General features: G+C 37.6%; 1 protein-coding gene across 3 annotated transcripts in view; it reads left to right on the top strand.

The window, feature by feature from the left end:
• EDIL3 (EGF like repeats and discoidin domains 3) overlaps positions 1 to 21,485 on the top strand; it is a 233,692-nt gene that overhangs the window by 91,055 nt on the left and 121,152 nt on the right. The gene's annotated exons all lie outside the window — the stretch shown is intronic.

Here is a 21,485-nt window from a genome sequence, read left to right as displayed (position 1 = left end):
GGAATGGTTGCCATCAAAGCCATAAAAATTAGTTTAGGAGCTCCTCAAGACTCACAAACATGTAGTGTTTATTCTAGAGTGAAGATTTACTATTTCTAATTAATTGGCAATCCATTAGCTGGGGAGTATTTAAAGGAAAAAAGAAGACAATGCACCAAACAAGAATGCCACTGAGCAGCTTAACGTTTTTGAAACAGCATTGAGTTGTACAAACTCAGTGAGTTAAAACATCAAATAAATGGGGAATCACTTTACAGTGGCTTGTTAAAAGAAGGAAAGGCCCCCAGAGGGCCAAAAGAGAAAAAGTAAGACAAGTGAATGAGGAGATGAAGATGGCAAGGAAGGACTGAACATTGTTTACATGCTAACCTACAATGGGGGAGCAATATAAATAATTAGGGTAGAGCAGAGAATAATAAATGAAAGGATGGAGAGCAAAGCGAAGAGTAGGATATGAGAGAGGGAGAATAGTGAAGATTAGCACTGAATACAGAAAGAAGCAAAAGAGAGCTTTTAACACAAGTGTAGCAGAGGAATGAGCAGGAACCAGGATTGAGATGAGAAAAAAACCACTGTGAAACCGGGAAAGGGAGAATTTGGGGAAGAACTGAGGAGCACTAACACAACCCCATGGACCACACATTATAATTTCTGAGCATCAGCTTTCAACTATACATTTCTTGAGAGATCTGTCAGTCTTGAAATTTCTATGGAAAATATCTGAGTAGAAACCTATTGCAGCTGTTCAATAGAAGTGCCAGTCAAAAAAGGAGATGTTTTTGCACAGAAAAGAGCAAAAAACCCAGCCTTTTTCCCTTTATGGAGGTGATTTAAATGCACATACTTCTTAGAGATAGAGTTGCTATGGTTGTGTGTTGTAAAGCCATCATTTCTGTTGTGATTAGTGGATCATCTCACGAAGGCATGGCCTCCGTCTCTGCATTTTGAACATCAGTGATGTTTTTCTGAAAGCCCATAACTGTGAGCTGGCCAAGCTAACCAGACAGATCAGCTGAAAATGGGTAAATGGAGGGAAGTGGAATTCTTAAGACAGCCACTTGAATTCCACTACAGATATCATCTATTCTAGGAGATAAATCTATGAATAAAGTACAACCTAATATTAATTTCTGTCTTAAAATTTTAGAAACAGTACTAGCTCTTCAGATGCTTAATAATTTATAGTTTCTATTGATTTTGCTATTAGATGTTGCTGAGTTGAAAGTAACAGATCAGTGCATTCTTACAGGATTGTTTTAACACAACTTATTTCTCAGTTTGTATTGACATTTACAAAACTGTGTGTTCTGCTTAAAGCACATTCCTCTTCCTCAGAGTTGAAAGGCAGCCATACAGTCTGGAATTTGTAGGCATGCTGAAAAATAAATAGAAACTGCATCCAAAGCCTCATGCACTTACCTAGAGACTTCCACAGTAATTTCAGGGGGATGTGCCTGGTACAGGCCGTTCTACCAAATACTAGATTTTGCTCTTTTCCAAAAGAAATTTTAAAGAAGAGCAGAAAGTTTCCTCCAGTTTCTGAAATGTATCTGAGTATTATTCATACACATATTTTTCCAAACAATGCCTTTACTTATGAAAGAACATGAGTTGGGACAAATTGCAGCAAATAGCTTTACGAAGACTATGAATATTATTTCTGCATCTTATGAATATTATAAACTTTTAATTGACCTGTCATCAGGATCAAAACTAGAATTACTTTTCCTATTTTATCAGAGGGGTAGAACAATGTTATTTTGCATACTCTGCTCTTTTTGATGGTGTCCAGCTGCTCTGACAACATCATCCAGGAGGAATCTTGTAGAAGTGAAGTTACTAAAATTTTACTCTGTGTTGTAGGCACTAGATTGAAGTTTACTATTGAAGGTTACTATTGAAGGTCACTAATCCTGTAATAATAAATGCCCTGTGGTTCTCTATAGAAATGATATTTCACAGGATATTTCCATCAGAATGTTTCAGTCTAATTAACTGTAATTATAACCCATCAAATGTGTTTCATCCAAGATGCTTTTTAACAAAAGATAAACAGAGGAGCTTTTCAGATGATCCTCATCGTTTCAACAAGGTTTTCCTTAGTATTTCTTCTGCATAAGCATTGGTCTAGACATCTTTTTCCAATGTAGTCTTTTACAGTGTGAGTTTAATATTGTTTTAAATTAATTTAGTTGTTGTAGAGGTTAAGGATTCAATATATGACAGAAACTTCTTTTTTGAAGACTTTACTTAAAAATAATCCCTACAAAGACCTTGTGGCACAGTATGTAGGTGTATGTATGTGTATGGACAGCTGCATTGAATATCTCCAACCAGTTTATTTTTTCCCTTTAAAAATAATATGACTCTTCTACAATTCCCTGTGATATTTAATCTGTTCCCTTTTTATTTAGAATTTCAACTTTTATATAAAAGTTACTATAGCATGTCTTTCCTGAATAAGGAAGTAACAAGGGATGATAGACAATCCCTTTTGAAACCCAACAAAAGCTGAAAATGCCTTGAGACTTCAACTGGAAAAATCTCTAGAATGAAGTCTAATTCAGAAAAGAAAATTAAAGGAATTTCAGAAAGGCATTAGAATGGAAAAGCACAGTACCAGAAGTTTCAGGATAAAAGTTGTACCAGACATAACACTTGAGAGTTATCAAGGTTATGAAAAATAGATGTCTAAAAATTTTAAGTGCCCACTCTCCTTACTCTAGGAGCATGATATGAACTAATATCTGAAATAAAAATTACTTATAAGTTATGTGTTTTGTTTTGTTTCTGTTAGAAAAACTCCAGGTTTCTTTATTGTTTTGCTTTTTCCCTGGATTTCTTGTCTTTAAGAAGCCTTTTAAAGAAGGGCACCACAGTGTATTGTCTTAGTGTTTCTCTTGGAACCTACTTACAGAATAAAAAAAACTATGGTTTGGAGAAAGAAAAATACATTGAAAAAGATGAAAAATTAAAAGTAGTTATAAATTACTTTGGTCAATAGGTACTTCAAAGCTGACTTACTGAACAGAGGCTTTGATTCTTATGAATTATTCTTATGAGGGCATTTCTCATTATATTCTTGGTTCCTCAGAAATAACTTTCTTCCTGGGACATGGTGAGTTTAAAAAAACCCAAACAAACCAACAAGTAAAAACAAATAAAAAATTGAATTTATATTATAAAAATGTTATAAAATAGCCACAGTTTTGGCAAAAAAAGTGCTTTTTCTTTTTCTAAATATCCTTCTATTTAAAAATTCACTGAATTATCATTTTAAAACACTGGACATAATATTATTAAAATCCTGGGTTTTACCTTGTACTGGTTTAATTTCACTTTGATATTCATAATATCAAATTTTTATGGGTTTGTTTTTCCATAACTATTTGTGATGGAAGTTAGAATGGTTCTACTTGGCACCATTCTAGATAGCTTTATATTGGACAGTTTAAAATAATTTTATATTAGATAGTTTGGAAAATGAGTAGGTTTTAATGGGATATTGGGAAGAAATTCTTGGCTGTGAGGGTGGTGAGGCCCTGGCACAGGTTGCCCAGAGAAGCTGTGGCTGCCCCATCCCTGGAAGTGTTCAAGGTCAGGTTGGACAGGGCTTGGAGCAGCTTGGGGTAGTGGAAGGTGTCCCTGCCCATGGCACAGGGTGAGGCTGGATGATCTAGGACCTTCTGGGATTCTATGATTCAAATATTCAATAGGTCTTTTTCTTGAACAGATTAATATTGTAGCCAATTTTTCATTGTCTTTCCTTCCTCCATGTCAGAAAATGTTTTTACCGTTTGTTGCTGCACTGCTCACCAAAAGGCAGATAAGATCCATTTGGTTAAAGTTCTGGACATGAGTCAGTGATTCTCAGAGTCACATTATGACTTCAAATGACAGCATTTGAGATCTTACTGACATTGATGTTTACACAGGAATTATCCATATATCCTTGTATAATAACTATACCATATGTATGCTCTACAAATACTCAACTGATTGTGAGTTTGAAACTAGATTTCTTCCTGAAAATAATGTCATTTATAATGGCCTTTATTGACTGTAAAAAAAGTTGAAATTAGAATTTCTTTAATGATTACTGTGATGGTTTTTGGAGCCAGGTGATCTTGAAGGTCCCTTCCAAGCCAAACCATTCTGTGGTTATCAGAAAAGAAAAACAACAAACCAGATTTTGTTTATAAGTCATTGAAATGAAAATTAAAAAGAAAAAACCTACACATGAAATACTTAATCTGCTTTCTGTGTCACCTTCAAAACGTCAAGGATGCATCCTGTTCAGTCTCAAGGACTTCAGTTTTCTGCCCACTGTAGAAGCGTTGTGGTTTTGTGGCAGCTGTCTCTTGGGTCACAGTGATTTTGCTGTGGTGTGCAAAGCTATTTCTATTTAACACATTTCGAAGAGGAAAATCATCCTTCAGAATTATTCCAAGGGAAAGGATCTGCCATTCTCCCAGAGTTTGTAGCAGGGACTTGCTCTCTTGCTGAACTTGGTTTACGTATTTGTAGCAATTCAAATTCCTCTTCTTCTTCTTCTTCTTGAAGTGCATATTCTGTTTTTTTTTCAGTGCCTGAATCTAACTTGTTAATTACTTTTCCATCTATTTCAAGCAAAATATAGACTAAATCAGAAAATTATATGGATGTGGATGTGGTCTATCTAGACTTCAGCAAGGCCTTTGACACTGTCTCCCATAATATACTCCTGGAAAAGCTGGTAGCCCATGACTTGGACAAGTGTATCCTCTCCTGGATTAGGAGCTGGCTGGAGGGTCGGGCCCAGAGAGTGCTGGTGAATGGAGCTGCATCCAGCTGGGGGCCGGTCACTAGTGGTGTTCCCCAGGGGTCTGTGTTGGGTCCAGTCCTGTTTAACATCTTTATTGATGATTTAGATGAGGGGATTGAGTCATCATCAGCAAATTTGCAGATGACACCAAATTGGGAGGGAGTGTCGACCTGCTGGAAGGCAGGAGGGATCTGGATAGACTTGAGAGATGAGCTGATTCCAATGGGATGAAGTTCAATAAAGCCAAGTGCCGGGTCCTGCACTTAGGCCACAACAACCCCCTGCAGTGCTACAGGCTGGGGACAGAGTGGCTGGAGAGCAGCCAGGCAGAAAGGGACCTGGGGGTGCTGATTGACAGGAAGCTCAACATGAGCCAACAGAGTGCCCAGGTGGCCAAGAAGGCCAATGGGATCTTGTGCTGTATCAAAAATAGCGTGGCCAGCAGGAGCAGGGAAGTGATCCTTCCCCTGTACTCTGCGTTGGTGAGGCCACGCCTTGAGTATTGTGTTCAGTTCTGGGCCCCTCAGTTCAGAAAGGATATTGAGGTGCTGGAGCGGGTCCAGAGAAGAGCAACAAGGCTGGTGAAGGGACTGGAGCATAAGTCCTATGGGGAGAGGCTGAGGGAGCTGGGGTTGTTCAGCCTGGAGAAGAGGAGGCTCAGAGGTGACCTCATCACCGTCTATAACTACCTGAAGGGAAGTTCTGGCCAGGTAGGGGTTGGTCTCTTCTCTCAGGCACTCAGCAATAGGACAAGGGGGCACGGGCTCAAGCTCCACCAGGGGAAATTTAAGTTGGATATCAGGAGAAAATTCTTTACAGAGAGAGTGATCAGGCATTGGAATGGGCTGCCCAGAGAGGTGGTGGATTCACCATCCCTGGAGATTTTTAAACGCAGATTGGACGTGGCACTGAGTGCCATGATCTAGTAAATGGACTGGATTTGGACCAAGGGTTGGACTCGATGATCTCAGAGGTCTTTTCCAACCCAATCGATTCTATGATTCTATGATTCTATATAAAGGTCATATTAAATCCTATTTTGATGGAAATGAGGCATATGCAGTAAATATATTCTGGATGCCAGGTGGTACTGAGGGCCATTAGAGTAGCATGTTGCATTTAAAACCAAGAAATCTTGCTTAGGTCAGAAATGGAAATTAATTAGTATTTTCAGCATATCCCTTAGTGAATGTCTGTCCAAAGATCATAAAAACAACAGTTTGGCTAAATGGCTCTACTTCTTTTCAAGATTGACAAAAAGGGAGCTAGGAGGTTAAGGTTAGCCTGCAGTGCTGGCAGATGTCTGAGGAACTCATACATGTGTTTTTTTCCATAATCTGCATAGTTTTTGAGAGTTATATTTTTGGTAGGTATAAAATATTTATCCTAGTGTACAAATAAAAGTGGAAGATAATACAGTATCCCGCAAGATAGAAACTGCTTTATGTCGTTGAATTTTTCTTTGGATTTCTTTTCACTTTCTCACCTGAATTTTGAGACACATGTTTTCTAAGATGAAGTTTTTCATACCAGGCATCTGCCTCAGACTGAACTTAGCTCAGATCAAGGCCCGGCTGGATGGTGGTCCAAGCACTCTGGTCTAGTGGAAGGTGTCCCTGCCACAGCAGGGAGTTGGAACTGGATGAGCTTTAAAATCCCTTTCAGCCCAAACCATCCTGTGGTTCCATGATTCTCTTAAACCATCTGTACATAATATTTATTGATACCAGATCTATATCACAGGTTAGCTTTACTTAGGTGCTTTTCCATCTGGAAGCAGTGTTCCCCAAGCAGAGGCTTTGCAGGTGCCTGGACCTTGTTAGGACAGACAAAAAGAGGGGAAATAGCAGTTTGAGAGACATGATTAAAGAAATTAGAGATTAATATTTGATGTGTATTGCTTCATCCTCTGAAGATGGAGAAGGAATAGGCAAGATGAACAAACTGCTGTTCCTGTTGCTGTAGGGATCTAAGTGTACTCTGCTGCTCCTTGAGTTGCCTGTGCTTCTAAGAAGACTACAGGAGAATTAGGACAAAAAAGCACCTCTTTTTTTTTGAGCACAATTTTTTGGACGTGTTCAAGAAATGATTGGATATGGCACTCAGTACTCTGGGTTGGGTGACAAGGTGGAGATCAGTCACAGGTTGGACTTGATGGTCTGGGAAGACTTTTCCAACCTAAATCATTCTGTAATTCCGTGAAAAGGCTAAGCATGGCAGAGAACAGATAACAAGTTACAAGTTACAGGACAGATTTTCCTCTGAGAAGTGTTGCAAACTGAGACAAGAAGTTCCTGGGGAAGGAAGTTAACAGGCAAAAAAATGGGATCAGTGAGTTGAGTATGAGCACAGAGGGGAGTGAGTCTGAAGATGTGCAAACAGAGAGAGAGGCAGCAGTGGATTATCTGCATGGATCTGGCTGCCATTACGAGTGTTGTTTCCTTCACATCATCCATTAATTTTTTGTCCCTTCTTCCAGCACATCGATGCTTTCTTCCTCTCTCCTCTGTGCCTGTGTTAGCACCTGTGTTGAGCTACATCAGGTTTCTGTTCCAGTTGGAAGTACCGCATCCGTAATGCAATTTCTCTGATAGAGCCAGTGTTCATTTGGTTTAGCATCTTGATCTATCTTGCTGTGAAGTCAAGTGTTTGTGCGCTCAGTGGAAAAGGGAGTTTGGTGGAAATGTGTGGTGAAAGTTAGAGTGAAGAAAAAAAACTCAACAGCCATCTTTGGTGAGATGCTATAATTAAATTGGATTGAAGCACTCAAAGATTCCCATCCAGGAATTAGATGTGTGGGAAGTGAAATAAAAAAAGGCAAATACTAATGAAAGCAAACCAAAGAAGAGTGGTGGTTGGTTGGGGATTTAGAAGCAGGTTAACAAGCTTGATGAAAAGGACTCTAGTCAAGAAATAACATCACAAAGAGGCTTATTTTGTGCTTACGTTAAAGTCTTATGACCGTCTTAAAAGCTTTAGATTGAATGTAAAAACAAAGAGTAGTGAGGAAGAAATTTTATTCCTTTACAATACAAATTTAAGTGGTTTTTAGTTACTAAGGCTTTGTGTTGCACATCAATTCAGGAGGCTATGGATGTATTTAATAATGATCCATTTGTGGAATGACTGGTTCTGCACCAAGATAGTACATGATAGCAAAGTTAAAAGCTGTAAATTAAGTGTGCTCTTAAAGATGCTAAGTATGTTTTTCATATGTTTGTCATATTTTTGGACAGCAAACCAAACCCTTCCATGACAGATGTTTTAATCCAAATAATAATATTAATTACTGTAAGGTTTTAGTGGTAGAATATATGTTTATGAGTGTTAGTTTTGGCATACATACGGATTTGAAATCCTCACTATTGGCAGTTGTGCATTTGGCACTAAATTGTGACAGAAATGTTTGGGCAGTAGTCTTATTTTTGGAAGGCTGAACAGCAACAGCATGCATAGATGTCATCTCATTCTGATTTCCTCTTCAAGAGTGAAGAGTCCAATTTATGTCAGTCTTTGCAGCCAAAGAAAAGAAACACAAACTTGTAGAGGATGAGTCATCCCAGTAAGCTAGATATTTAAAACAAAAAGAGCAATTATTCCCTACATGTAGTTATTTCTCTACATGTAGATGTAGTGTATGGCTATAGGAGTGTGTTTGGTTAATGTCAACTAGGAAGAAATTCAGAATTTAAGTGAATCTCCTTTTCTGGTTTCTCTGGGAAGGACTACAAGTGAGTCTTGAATTTGTGTGGCCCAGTATTGTGGTGTCTGTGCACATATGAGTATGCACATATTTATGATTTGTATCCTGAGGTTTCTGGATCTCACTTTTTGTATAGCTGCTGCTTTCTCATATTTACAATCTGGTTTTCCTCACATTAGTTTGTGGTATCTCCTTTCATTATATATATTTAGCATGTTGATTGTTCTGTGCTTCAAAGTTTTTGAGCCTACAGAAATATGGATCCTTGTAGAGTTGTACTGTTGGTTGCTAAAGATCAGGGTGCTAATAATTCTGGTTATATTAAATAAACAAGAGTGGCTGTGATGAGGTTTCCTGAAATTTAATGGTTTTGAGATGGGAGTTGTATACTCTTGGTGCTGACTACTTCAACATAAGATTTGTAGATTCTGAGCAAAGTGAACCAGTATGGATCTTGCAAAAACCCTTGGTATGGCTGCTGTGCTCCAGTGTCATGTTTGAAGAAGGGTACCAGAAAAGCCTTAAATTGAGAATATGATAAAATCAATTAAAAAAATTAGAAAATTAATCAGGTTAGAAATTAATGTAAAGATTTAAGTATTGCGAGCTCATGTTTTGTGCTGTCCAGTGCAATAAGCAAGATAAGAAAAGAAACGAAGCCCAGTATTTTAAACCAAATTGTCACTGTATGTTATCACTATTATTGTTCCCTATGCTATGAAGTTAAACAGCAGGACGAATGGGAAACCTCCCTCTCTAATAACTCCCTTGGGAATGCCTCTATTGCATAAGCTCTACAGTTTTGTGTTTGGGCTGACATTCTGAAACAGCCAAGAAAACCTTTAATGATAAGTTTAATCATGTGTCTTGTATGTTTGTTCTGGCACCTTTTTCTAACATTTCATATCTCTTGTCATTAAATAAATTTATTTTTTATCTATAACTGTTGTCTAGTAAAAAACAAGCAAATGCACAAAAATCTACTCTGATCCCTGAAAAAAAAAAAAAAGAGAGAATTCTTATAACCATACCTTTCCAGTAATTCATATTTTGTCAGGGTATTAAAAGAACTTATGCATATGCCTAAGCTTGAGCAGATTGGATAACTGCTAAAGCAAGTACAGAGGAAGTGCCAAGGAAAGCTCTCTGCAGGTGGCAAAGTAGAGACAGCATGGCTGAACTGAGAGAATGTGATACTTCAGTTAAATTCAGTCTCCTTTGAGACTGATTGTATAATCAGGGAAAGATGTGAATTCAGGATCATTTTCTGGTGTGGGTTCATACGTTGCAAGAGAGCTGTGAGAAGCAAAGGTTTGTAGCACATCTTATTGAACCAGCTGGTAGGTGAAATTCATAAACATCAGAAAAAATGGATAAATATCAGACAAAAGAGTATTTCTTCATGTCTGAAGCAGCAGTATTTTATTGATCATGATCATGGATATTCGTAATACCTTACATTGGTGTGGATTTTTAGTGCATCAAAGCCCAGGAATGTTGTAGCTGGCAGATAATGGAGTTATCTGCAAGGGGAATTAAGCACTCTGGAGGACCAAGAGCAGGGTTTAGAGTAGCTTTGACATGGGCTGTTTTCTTCCATCTGGTCTAGGTTATGAATCTCTGCCTCATCAACTGCTGATCTCGTGCCCAGTTCTCATCGAAATGAGTTTCCCCCTGCACTGCACCATGTTTTACTGCTCTTCTGCCTATTTCTAATGCTCCCAAGTAAAAAAATCCCTGCTATCCCAAACTGTTTTGAGTCTTTCACCAGTCTGTACTGATCCATGAGAAACCAGCTGAACTCTGGGAGTATCACTGTGGTTTTGAGAAGATCTTTAAGTCTGTTTTTGTTTTCCACTGAAAGTCTTTTAAGATAAACAGTGCTTTACCTCAGAGCATGAATGTCCATTATAGGCTGAAAGAAAGAAGGACATCTGGCATTCAGCTGTCTTCTGAGGTATTGTGTTTCATTTCATCACATCTATACAATTGTAGTAATCAAAAATATTATTTTGGAAACAACTTTTTTTTCCACCTATATAAAACTGTTACCTTCATTAGTCTTCCTTACAAATAAATACTATGAGACTTCAAAACAAAGTCATAGCAAAATAATTTGCATAAGATCCACTGAACTGCAAAGTAACAAAATGCTAAATGGAAACTATCAGTATGACTAGAGGTAAAGAAAAGGGCAAAAGCTTTCACAGTCCTGTGCAGAAATATATTTTCTTTACTTATTTAAGACAAAACTTCCACTGGCCACCGTGGAGTTTGTGTCTGTGTGACAACTGTTGTGATAAAAGTAATAATTATTAAAATGTAGCATGTTCCCATGAATGTCCAGTTATCTATTGTTTAAAAAAAATGTTAAAATGAATTCTACCTTTATATACTTTAGAAGTTATTTGAATCGTGTGAAATAAGCTGAGAAATAACTTGGAATTCATAAGTTTTATTGGAATGGCTATCTGCAATGAATGAGCCATAGCTCAGGAACAAAAAGGTCTGGATAGAGATTTATATGTTCAATTTGCCTGCAGCACCATATTTCAACATTTACTTGCAAAGCATGAATTAACACTCCACAGTAATACTACAAGTCAGTGTTACAGTTATTCATGAATTTCATTAGTTTCAACTTTTCAACAGTATTTCATCCTGTTAAAATTGCAGAACAGTTTATTTATTAATATACTCCAAGGGAAAGAGAGACAGCATTTCAATATCAGATTCTTAATTTTTCCATGTTGACCTGGAATTTCTCAATTTTCATTTTTTAATCTTGCCTCCTAAGTAAGAAAAAAATCTTTCTACTTTTTTTTTTCCCCCCCGCAAAACAGTGGGTACTGGGTATTTTTTTTTTGAAAAAATGCAAATCAATGATCCTGTCAGGTGTGCATTCTGCTTTAACCTCCCATGAGCAGGGGGAGGGGCAGAAGATGTAAAGCAATGTATTTATCATCAAGTCTTGTTCCCAGCTAAAATTTTGATAGCAGAATACAGATAATATGTCAGGAAATTCCAAATAAAGAACTTGCCTCAAAATGTTTAATTCATGTACCTAGGTTTGTTTTCATAGCATCTCCTACTGGTCTTATTCCTCATCATTCAAAACCCAGCTGCATATCCACATTTTTCAAGCAGACATCCTTCTCTGTGCCTGACTCCATTCCATAACCAGATGACTAATATTATGGGTCCCCTCCCCTTTCAGGAACCATGTCCAGCTACCAACTTGACTAGATTAGAGAGACAATATTAGCATGCACTCAGATCATCCATCCTGCGGTGAGGGGAAGTTACTCATGCCTAGTTCATGTCCTCATCTTCTGGAGTCGCTCAGGTGAATAATGCCATCATTATACCTGCGCACAGATCCCTGCATCTTGCAAACCAGGGGACAGATGGATGTGCCTGATGAGCTACACAGCTGACAGTGGGCACCAGAAAAGACTGTGTGGCTCCAGAGGAGCTCTGCCATGCCATTCCCTAAAGGAATATATTAGTGGCCTTGGGAATGCTGCAACTTATGCCCCAGCCCTTGCACAAGGCTCTGTTGAAGGCAGAATTTACCTGTGCAGAGAACTGTACTTGGACTTGTTATTACAAACTATTACCTTGTGTGCAAATAACACAAATTGTCATTTTAAATTGAAGCATTGTATATCAGAAACTACCAATCTCCAGTATTGCTGAACAGAAATTGTTACCAGTACCCACTAAAACAGGTCAGTATTTTCACCCAGGTACAACTAACTCAATGAGGACCATATTAATCAGGAACAATTAACTTATATTTGTGCTGTGGATGTTGCTGGTGCTAAGGAAACAGATATCTTCCAGTCTGAAGGCTCATGAATGCAAACATGGGTTGTGATTTTTAAATTGGGATTCTTAGTCAGCGTGTGGCTTTCTGAGTTGACAAGAGACAGATATGAAGCAAGAATGGGAGATGAGAAGAAAAGAGAACAATGATCTACCTCAGACAGAAGTAGGAGTTAGAGAATAGTGACAGAATCTGGAATTCAGAGGGATTTATGGTTAGATTTTTACATTAAATTGGAAGGTTTTGATGACAGATTGGGAAAAAGATGGAACAGGAAAGAATATATTTCCTCTGTCCTACATCCTCAGGGAAATAAATGACTGGAGTGTAAGTCTTGTCTATTTCCTTTGGTTTCTGCTGTGGACAACTTTATGCCCATTTGGGCTATATATATTTCACATTTAGTGATTCTCTTTCATCACTTTTTAATAGTATTTCATATCCTAAGGATAATCACCCTCTGAGATTCTCTTCTGCTGTTTCTGTGTCATTAATGCAACATTAGTAATTAGGACCTGACTCATACAAATATGAATAGCCTAAGTTTAGGCTGTTGCATTTTTTAGTTCCTGCTGGAGTGCTCATCAAGAGGACTAACTGGATTTTAATCTATTTGCTGTTATAATTAAGGTTCACATAGGCTTTGTAGGTTTTTTCTGTTTTCCAGTAATTAGCAGAACATGATGAAAAAGAATGGAAAGTCCTGATCATTGGCAGTTTATAGTGCAGTGAAACAATGGACTCTGACACCTTCATATACGATGACAAGAATTATAAAGATAAAAACAGCACTGTTGCACAGAAATCCAATTAGCATTGAGATTCTGCGTTAGGCACCAAACTGTGTATAATTTCCTTATTGCTGGGTCTGTTTTACTTAAACAAAATACCAGTGCAATAAACAGAGATATGAATTTGTTTCAATCACATAGAAAATGGATTTTGAGAGTTTATTTTCATGTAGAATCTGTAGACGTTAGGGTTGTCAGGGCTGCTTTTTTGAACTGAATCTCTCAAACATCCCACCTGAAAACTGTAATATTTCTCTCAATGTTCCAACATTAAAAATTCAAGTCTTTGAAATTCTTCAGCAAAGTTTTTTACAAAATGAAAGATTCTCTGTATTTGGACAGTTGATTTTTCAGAAACAACTGAAAAATGAGTTTGCAAAATATTTCTAACTTAAGTTGGAAAATTAAGCTGGCTTTAACAATGGTACAAAGTGAAAAACAAAAAATGGAGTGCAACAACCAATCTGCCACACTTGGGTCAGCAAGAGCAAAAGTCATGACAGAAATAGGATCATCTAGGAAAAAAAATAATGATGCTGCTGCCTGAGTGTAAAGCTAGAGCAGGAGAAGGAAAAGGCCCTGAACCCGTATTTTCTGTAAACAGAGCAAGTATTCTCTGGGGAGGTAAAATCCTCCTGTGGAAGGTGATGCACAGATGCAGAATAAGTCACACAATAACTTGTTAAGGAGATTTGTGAGAGAGCTGGTGGGGTAAGAATACTGTGGGCATTATTCAGAAACATATATTTAGGTGACAAAGGGTATAAAGAGGTGAAAAACAGCTTTGAAGACGAGGAAGGAAAGTTCTCAGGTTTGGAAGCTGAGGAGTATGGGGAGAAATAATGAGAGGCAACTTGGGGAAAATGTCTTGTAGTGCATTGAACTCTTTCTCCTGCTTTTAGAGAATTGCCATGTCTCATCCTCTGTGGTATTACTACACCGCCTGCTACACTGACCGTGCCTCAAATTTGGGTATAATCTGCCTTTCTCAATCAATGACAGAGTAAGGTGAGAAACTTAAGACTATTGAGGAAGGCACTGTGCAGTCATCAAGTTTAAACTGCATCTTTTCAGAAAATATTCTAGTTATTCAGTTAAAAAAAAAAGGTTGGGAGATGGCTGGACAATCATCCTAAATTTCTTCCCTGTAACAGAATTCTACAGAGTAGAATTAGAAGGGAATGTGCAGAAGTGACCTAAAGCATTTTGCACTCAAGGGGTGAACCTTAGCTTTTGCTGCATCCAGATAAAGACACCTTGATCATTATAATCAGCACACTCCATTTCCTGTATTAAAAACAAGATAAATATTTAATCACAGAGCAATTAAGTCTGGATTGGTGCCATTAGTTTATAATGGGTAGACAGAATCTAATACGATACTAATTCACTTATGAGCCAGGCTGAATAGATTTATTTATTTATTTATTTTTGTTTCCAAAGCTGGTATCTTGAGAATGTTAATGAGATAACAGTTTTTGTAGCTGCTAATTGTTTTACTGCTTACATGCATTAACTGGAATAACATATAGCTATCAGTTAATGTTATCAATATTCCACATAAACTATGAATGGTGTTCTGCAGTGCCTACTGTTAAAATAACCAAACAAAAAGCAAGCTGTAGGTCTAATACATATTTATTGACACAAAGTACATTCGTATTCTAATAGTAAAATAGAATCAATGGTAGCAAATTCGAAAAGGAAATCATGCAAAATACACTGATGCGTAGGAGCTACTGTGGCTTGGTTTATTCCTTTATCTCTTTGTTTCACAAATATTCAAGTTTACTGGACAAGCAAGAATATAACGTTTTCAGAAGATTTGAGGGACGAGATAGTTCAAAATACATCAAGTTCAACTTCCATGGGTTTTAGTTAAACCAAGAGACTCCTTTATTTTCTTAGAACCATGTCATGATGCACCAGTATAACTGGAGCCGGGCCCTAAAATGTTTGGATGTTTATTTAAGAAAGAACAAATAGTGCACTACAGCATATTCAATCGTTGCTGCAGATGCTTCACCCTTAAGTGGTAGAATAAGCATATTTTCTGGAAGACATTTTCCTGATTGCAGTGCCTTCTGGCAGAAGGTCAATAGCACATCTGCTGGGAACATGTTCTTCCAATGCCCTCAAAGCTGTGCCCTACAAAGCAGGCAGCTGAAATGTGGTGAATAAATATGCTGTGCTTTGGACAAGAAGAGTGGTCTTGGACAATGGTAGTTTTCTTCTATATGCAGGTGAAATCTACAAAATACCTAAGCAGAAGCTTAGTCTTAACCACAAAGGTGGTGCAGAGGCTCAAGGTGCAGGTACAGGTGGGACCTGACTCCTGCACTGCATTGCTGGAATGGATCTGTGTCGTTGTGTGCTTGAATGTATAGGCAAGATGAGATATAAGCGCGTGTCTTGGTATGATTTATTGATCCCCAGAGCTCAGCAGATGCAAGATCATTTCTGTCAAGTTGTTAAAATAGTCTCTGAAGCATCACAACTCCCACGCAGGAACACAGCTGGGGGCATTCAGAACCAGCCCCTGTGTCAGGTAAAGCCTTCACTACAAAGCTGAATTATTAGACAAAGTAGTAAATGTGGGGAAGATCAGAGACCCTCACAAGCTTTTGTTATATTCCTGCCCTTTATGTGCAATAAAGCAGTTTTCTGTTAGAACCTGTGGGAACATTCCTGCTGAATTTGAATGTGTCTCTGTGGAAGACAGTCTCTTTTGAATAGGATTATGTTGTATTTTGGATTTGTGTCTGCTGAAGTGTGAATTCCATAATCTCACATTTGAAAGGGCAGACCTTTCAAAAATTCATTTTGAGTTTTTAAAAGGGTGATGAGGAAAGAAAAAGGTCAATATACTTCGGAAAAAAGGTGGCCTATCATCTGTGCGTATATAAGTGGTATGATTTTTAACAGTGTGAAAAAAACATACATGTTAGAAAATTATGTCAAATATAAAGACTCAGAGCTTAGGCTCATCTCAAGTATTTATGAGATATCTAGTGCAGATTTTCACTCATTCCCATTGCAGGGCCCTTCATCTTTGTTGTCAGGGTGCAGGAACTGATAAGCAGAAGGGGTAGAGTGTTGGATTACCTGGACACTGAGCTTAATTCAGTGTGATAATCCTTAACTTCTTCCTCATGGGAAGCCTGGGCCATTCTAGCTCCAGCAGCAGGGAGGCTAATTCTGGCTGCTTTTGCACATATTGATTTCAAAATACAGGAGCTCTTGCTGAGTTGAGTGATCTCTGTCACAGCCTATTTTGAAGAATTTTCTTTGTCAGAGGGAGCATCTAAAGAATCATGTATGATCAGAACATAGAGGAAAACTTCAAACTACTGATGCTATGTGAGAGCTCTCTGATGAAGATTCAAACTTATCAGTGGGAGGAAAACACCTTCTATGACATTTGTGTAAAGCCAAGAGGGACTTCAGATAAGCTAGTGCTACAAAGGCAAGCAGCTACAGAGTGGTTTTGTTTAAAATGAAAACCAAAATAATTTGATACTTTTTATTAGTTTGATGATAACTCCCAATATTTGTTTTGATGGCATTTGTAGCTTATTATATCATGAGAGTAACATTATCTATTAGTCCTACTTCAGTACTATTCCACAAAATAAATGAAGCAATTAGCTCTGTTGTTAACAGTATCTTCATCTTGATGTATATCAAGGTCAATATCAAATTTAGTATTTTTCATAAAAGTTGCATTATTTCTATATGAAGAGAAAATGGATAGATAAATACTATCAAAAGTGTTAACATTTCTATTTCACTGTCTAATTTTACTTTTAAAAAATGTAGTGATTTTGCATGTTTTACTCCATTGGAGTACATATTTCTTTTTTTTTCTCTCTTTATATTTTTCATATTCATTTAACTTGACTTAGTAAGAAATGATCGGCTTTTATGTTTGATCACCTTCCTGTTTTAGCTCACTTTCAGTTACGGGGAATAACACTAGGAGGAAGATGTGATTGATGTAGATTTCTTGTTTAATAACATCCTCTGAAACTGCCTGGTGTTTTTGAATGTCTTCAAAGCATCAGCAGATTTTATATTTAGCAAAAAAAAAAAAAAAAAGCTTATACTGTTTGTTAGAAGCATGAGAAATGGGTTATTTTACAGATGACTATCACTGAACTGGTTTCTTTGCTTTCCTGGCTTTTTTTGCTAAAAGCAAACTAATGGTTTCTCTCAAATATGTAATTTGCACTTCAGTATTGCATGATACAAGATTTTCTTATAAAATTGACCGTACTCGTCAGAGAAGAAAATAGATAACATGATTCTGTCTTAAGCCACTTTGCAACTCTATTGAGGATGTATTTTTTGATTCATACATCTATAAAATCTCAGAGGTTTTTGATGAGAACATCTAAAATTTAAAACCTGCTATGCTGTAAGTTAACTTTCAATATTTTTTTCAAAAACAGCATGAGATTTCAACTGAATAAGAGAATGATGTATTTTGGACTCCACTTATTATGTTGGCTAATACCTCTGGAAATGAACAAAGTACTGAAAAGAACAGCGAAAGTGAATAGATCTATTACTTTGAGTGCACAATTAATCTTGCTGACATTATTTTATATGAACACAGATAAAAATGCCTGGAAACCATACCATTGAATTCCTTTGCTCATTAATATTGATCAAATGCTGTTCTCTTTGTGTTGGAAGCCACTTAAAGATTACCTGTTAAAGTATTGCAACACTATTGATTTTAAAAACCCAGTCCCTGAAGTCCACTGTTGTTCAAAATTATTTGACAGGTTTGAATTCTTCTTTTGTTGGTTTATTTGAAGGGGTTTTTTGTGTTCTTGGGTTTTTTGTGTGGTTTTGGTTTTTTCTTTTTGGTTGTTGTTGTTGTCTAAAAAAAAAAGGATGGGTTTGTACTTGCTGCTATAGACCTGAGTAAGAGAAAACATTAATCAGATGGTGAGGCAATTAATTATACTGCACTCAATACCATGTTGTTTAAAAGCCTACATATCCCTATGGAAGCTAACTGGAACCCCTCATATCTGGAAGCTGTGGCTAGACCTTACATACCATTTTGGGGTCTTAAATGGAATAATGGCAGGATTAGGGCCCAAATCCTTCAGGACAGTCAAAGCTGCAGAACTTGTATCAGGGATCTTGTACACTCAGTTAAAAAAAAAATAAATCATATGTTTGGGTGTTCATGCAATTTAAATATTCTGAAGATGTGTGAACTGAGAGGCTAGTTCTCTGGAGAATTAGGAGAAACAAGGTAGGATGATACAAGCTTTTTAATTTTCAATCATTGCTTTAGAACACAGATCAGTCTAACCCATGTCCTTATTAATAAATGAATGTTAACTACTGAAAGTTAGGTGATTGTTTTTTATTAATTTCAGTACATTTAATGAAGATGTTTTGTTGCTCTAAAAATAATTTTTGAACTACCAGTTTCTATTAACAACAACAATAAAAGGAAACAAAAATACCTAAAGCAAAATACTTAACATTGACATTGAAAATAATGTTATTATTTATCTATAACCAAATAACAACCATAATTAGGGGAAAAAAAGTCCATATTGTTGCTGTGGGGTTTTTTTTCCAGAAGGAAGGCATCATAGAAGACAAACATTAGTTAAAAATACTGTCATGCACCAGTATACTTATTACTGTGCACCTCAAATGACCTTTTAAGCCTTTGTACTTTGGACTGATCTGAAAAAATGCAAAATATAAAGAAAATCAATGGAAGTAGGCTGAACACGTACTTAACAAGCTGTATGGACAAAGCAGCAAGCAAAATGAAAAAGTAATCATTAAAAGATTTGTTGTTCTTGGAAGATTAGAGATCTGCTTGCATAGAAACTATTAATATATGAGGCTACCTGCACCTACTCCCCAAATTGCAGCACTGTGATAGGGGCTTGAAAAAAATCACACAGTTTATAATCATTGGGAGACAAAAAGTACAGATTATGGAATATGATTTTTCCCAAAATATTCTGAAGGAGAAAGACCATGAACAGAAGCAGTGATAATTGAAACACACAAGCCTTCCTAGACCTGATGATATATGTTGTCTAGAATTAAGAATGTAGTGTACCATTACTTTTAAAGTGTAATGCAGAATGTGGATGGAGAAAGGCGAAACAGGCAGCAGCCAGGGTGCTTGTTTTCATCTTCATGATTTTTGCCCTTTTTAACTACCAGCTGCATTTGGAATAAACTGCTGTATATTCGTGTCCCCTGTTTTTTGAGTTCAGTGAGACATATCCTGTGTTTAATGATGTAAGCAAAGCATAAATTCTTCAGGGATGTGTCTTGGCTGATGACATAACTTGTAATAGAAATGTGCACCTGGATGTCAGCAACAGCACTGGCAATTATAACTTGGGAATATACCGTCATTCAGTTAATTTTTATCTTCTGCAAATTAATATTTTCTTGGAGAGTGTGGTTTTCACTAATGTAATGTTTGATGAATGCTGCTGCTATGAACATCTCTCAGCCCACAATTTGTAACTGAAAACATGAACTAATCAGCAGACCTTCAGAAACACTAAACTTACAGCTCTTTTAAATTTAAATCACTCAATTCAATCATTCATTGGTTCAATATGATGAAGTGTTGGGTCACAACATATAACCGCATGGAACACTCCAGGTAGGGAAAGAGGGGCTGGAAAGCTGGAAAAGGCCCTGGGGTGCTGGTGACAGCAGCTGGACATGAGCCCAGGTGTGCCCAGGTGGGCAAGAAGCCAATGGTCCCTGAGCTGTCCCAGCCATGGTGTGTCACAGGCCCAGGGCAGTGCCTGTCCCTGTGCTGGGCAGTGCTGGGGACACACCTCGAGTGGTGGGGGCAGTTCTGGGCCCCTCAGACAAGAGAGACATTGAGGGGCTGGAGTGTGTCCAGGGAAGGGAACAGAGCTGGGGAAGGGTTTGGAGCACCAGGAGTGGCTGATGGAGCTGGGGAGGCTCAGCCTAGAGAAAAGGAGGCTCAGGGGGGACCTTCTCATTCTCTGCAACTCCCTGACAGGAGGGTGGAGCCAGGGAGGGGTTGGGCTCTGCTCCCAGGGAACACGGGACAGGACAAAGGGAAATGGCCTCCAGCTTTGCCAGGGGAGGGTCAGGTTGGACATTAGGAGGAATTTCTTGCTGGAAAGGGCTGTCAGGCATTGGAAAGGGCTGCCCAGAGAGATGGTGGAGTCGCCATCCCTGGAGATGTCAAAGGAATGACTGGACATTGCACTCAGTGTTCTGTGCTGGGTGACAAGGTGGGGATCAGGCACAGGATAGACTTGATGGGCTGGGAGGGCTTTTCCAATCTCAGTGATTTCATGACTCTGTGATTCTGTAATTCCCATTGCTGATTTTCAGTAAATTATGTCATAGAATTCTTTTCTGTTTTGTTGGGGTTTTGGTTTTGTTGTTTTGGTTTTTTTTTTTTTAAATAAGTAAGCAGTTGAATGATTATGAGATTGCATTTCAATAAGCAATGAGTACCATCTTTCTGTGTGTATTGCAAAGGTTGCAAATAACATACTTTATATTGAATTCACAAATCTTTTCACACACAGACTTGTACATGAGGTTTTCTAATCAATGATTGCCAGTTTTTTGTAAAATGAGATTGGAAAAAAAAAATCACCAAAATGCCAAGTGTTTTCTCCTGGTAAGAGTCATATTGCAGGTGATATTAATAAGATAATAAAATGTAAAAAGCTTGTAGCATGTGCTGTTAAATGAGTAAACTTTAGACCTCAGGCCAAAAAATTCTGTTATTTAAAGGTATTTAAGGTTATAGCAATTGTAAACCTAACAAATTAGATCTCACTGCTGAAATTGTATGTATCCTAGCATGTGATTTGCTGGGGAAAAAGAATATTTAGTCAGTAGAGCTTTTTGAAATCATCTTGATGTGGATGTGCTACAAAAGCACTTAGTGGAAAAGGAATAGCTGGTTTAGTAGCTGCAAAGTGCTGGCCCAGATCATCACATATTCAGAAAGTCACCCAAAGCCATAGCAAAAATCTCCTCAGACTACTAACTTGCAATGTAGGGATCATTCAGGGACATTGTACATATCACTCTGTACATGATAAGCATGTTTGATTAATACCTATCTCCTCAGTGGTGTAAAAGTTAGAATGCCCGCTATCTTTAATAGGAGAGCAAGATTTAACTTCTCTATCTCCTGTCTTCTCTTACATTAAAAAATAATGCTGTGATTAATGAGTAATGATATGCTTCATATTTTTTCTTGTTCATAAAAATCTGTGCTGGCAAGTTATCTGAAGTAAGTGAAGGGAGTGTTTTAACTGGGTTAGTGGAATGATGATGATGATGATGATGATG

Source organism: Pseudopipra pipra, chromosome Z (assembly GCF_036250125.1).
Source record: "Pseudopipra pipra isolate bDixPip1 chromosome Z, bDixPip1.hap1, whole genome shotgun sequence".
Classification (NCBI taxonomy): domain Eukaryota; kingdom Metazoa; phylum Chordata; class Aves; order Passeriformes; family Pipridae; genus Pseudopipra; species Pseudopipra pipra.
Note: the sequence above shows the minus strand (reverse complement) of the source record. Positions and strands in the feature narration are given on the sequence as shown.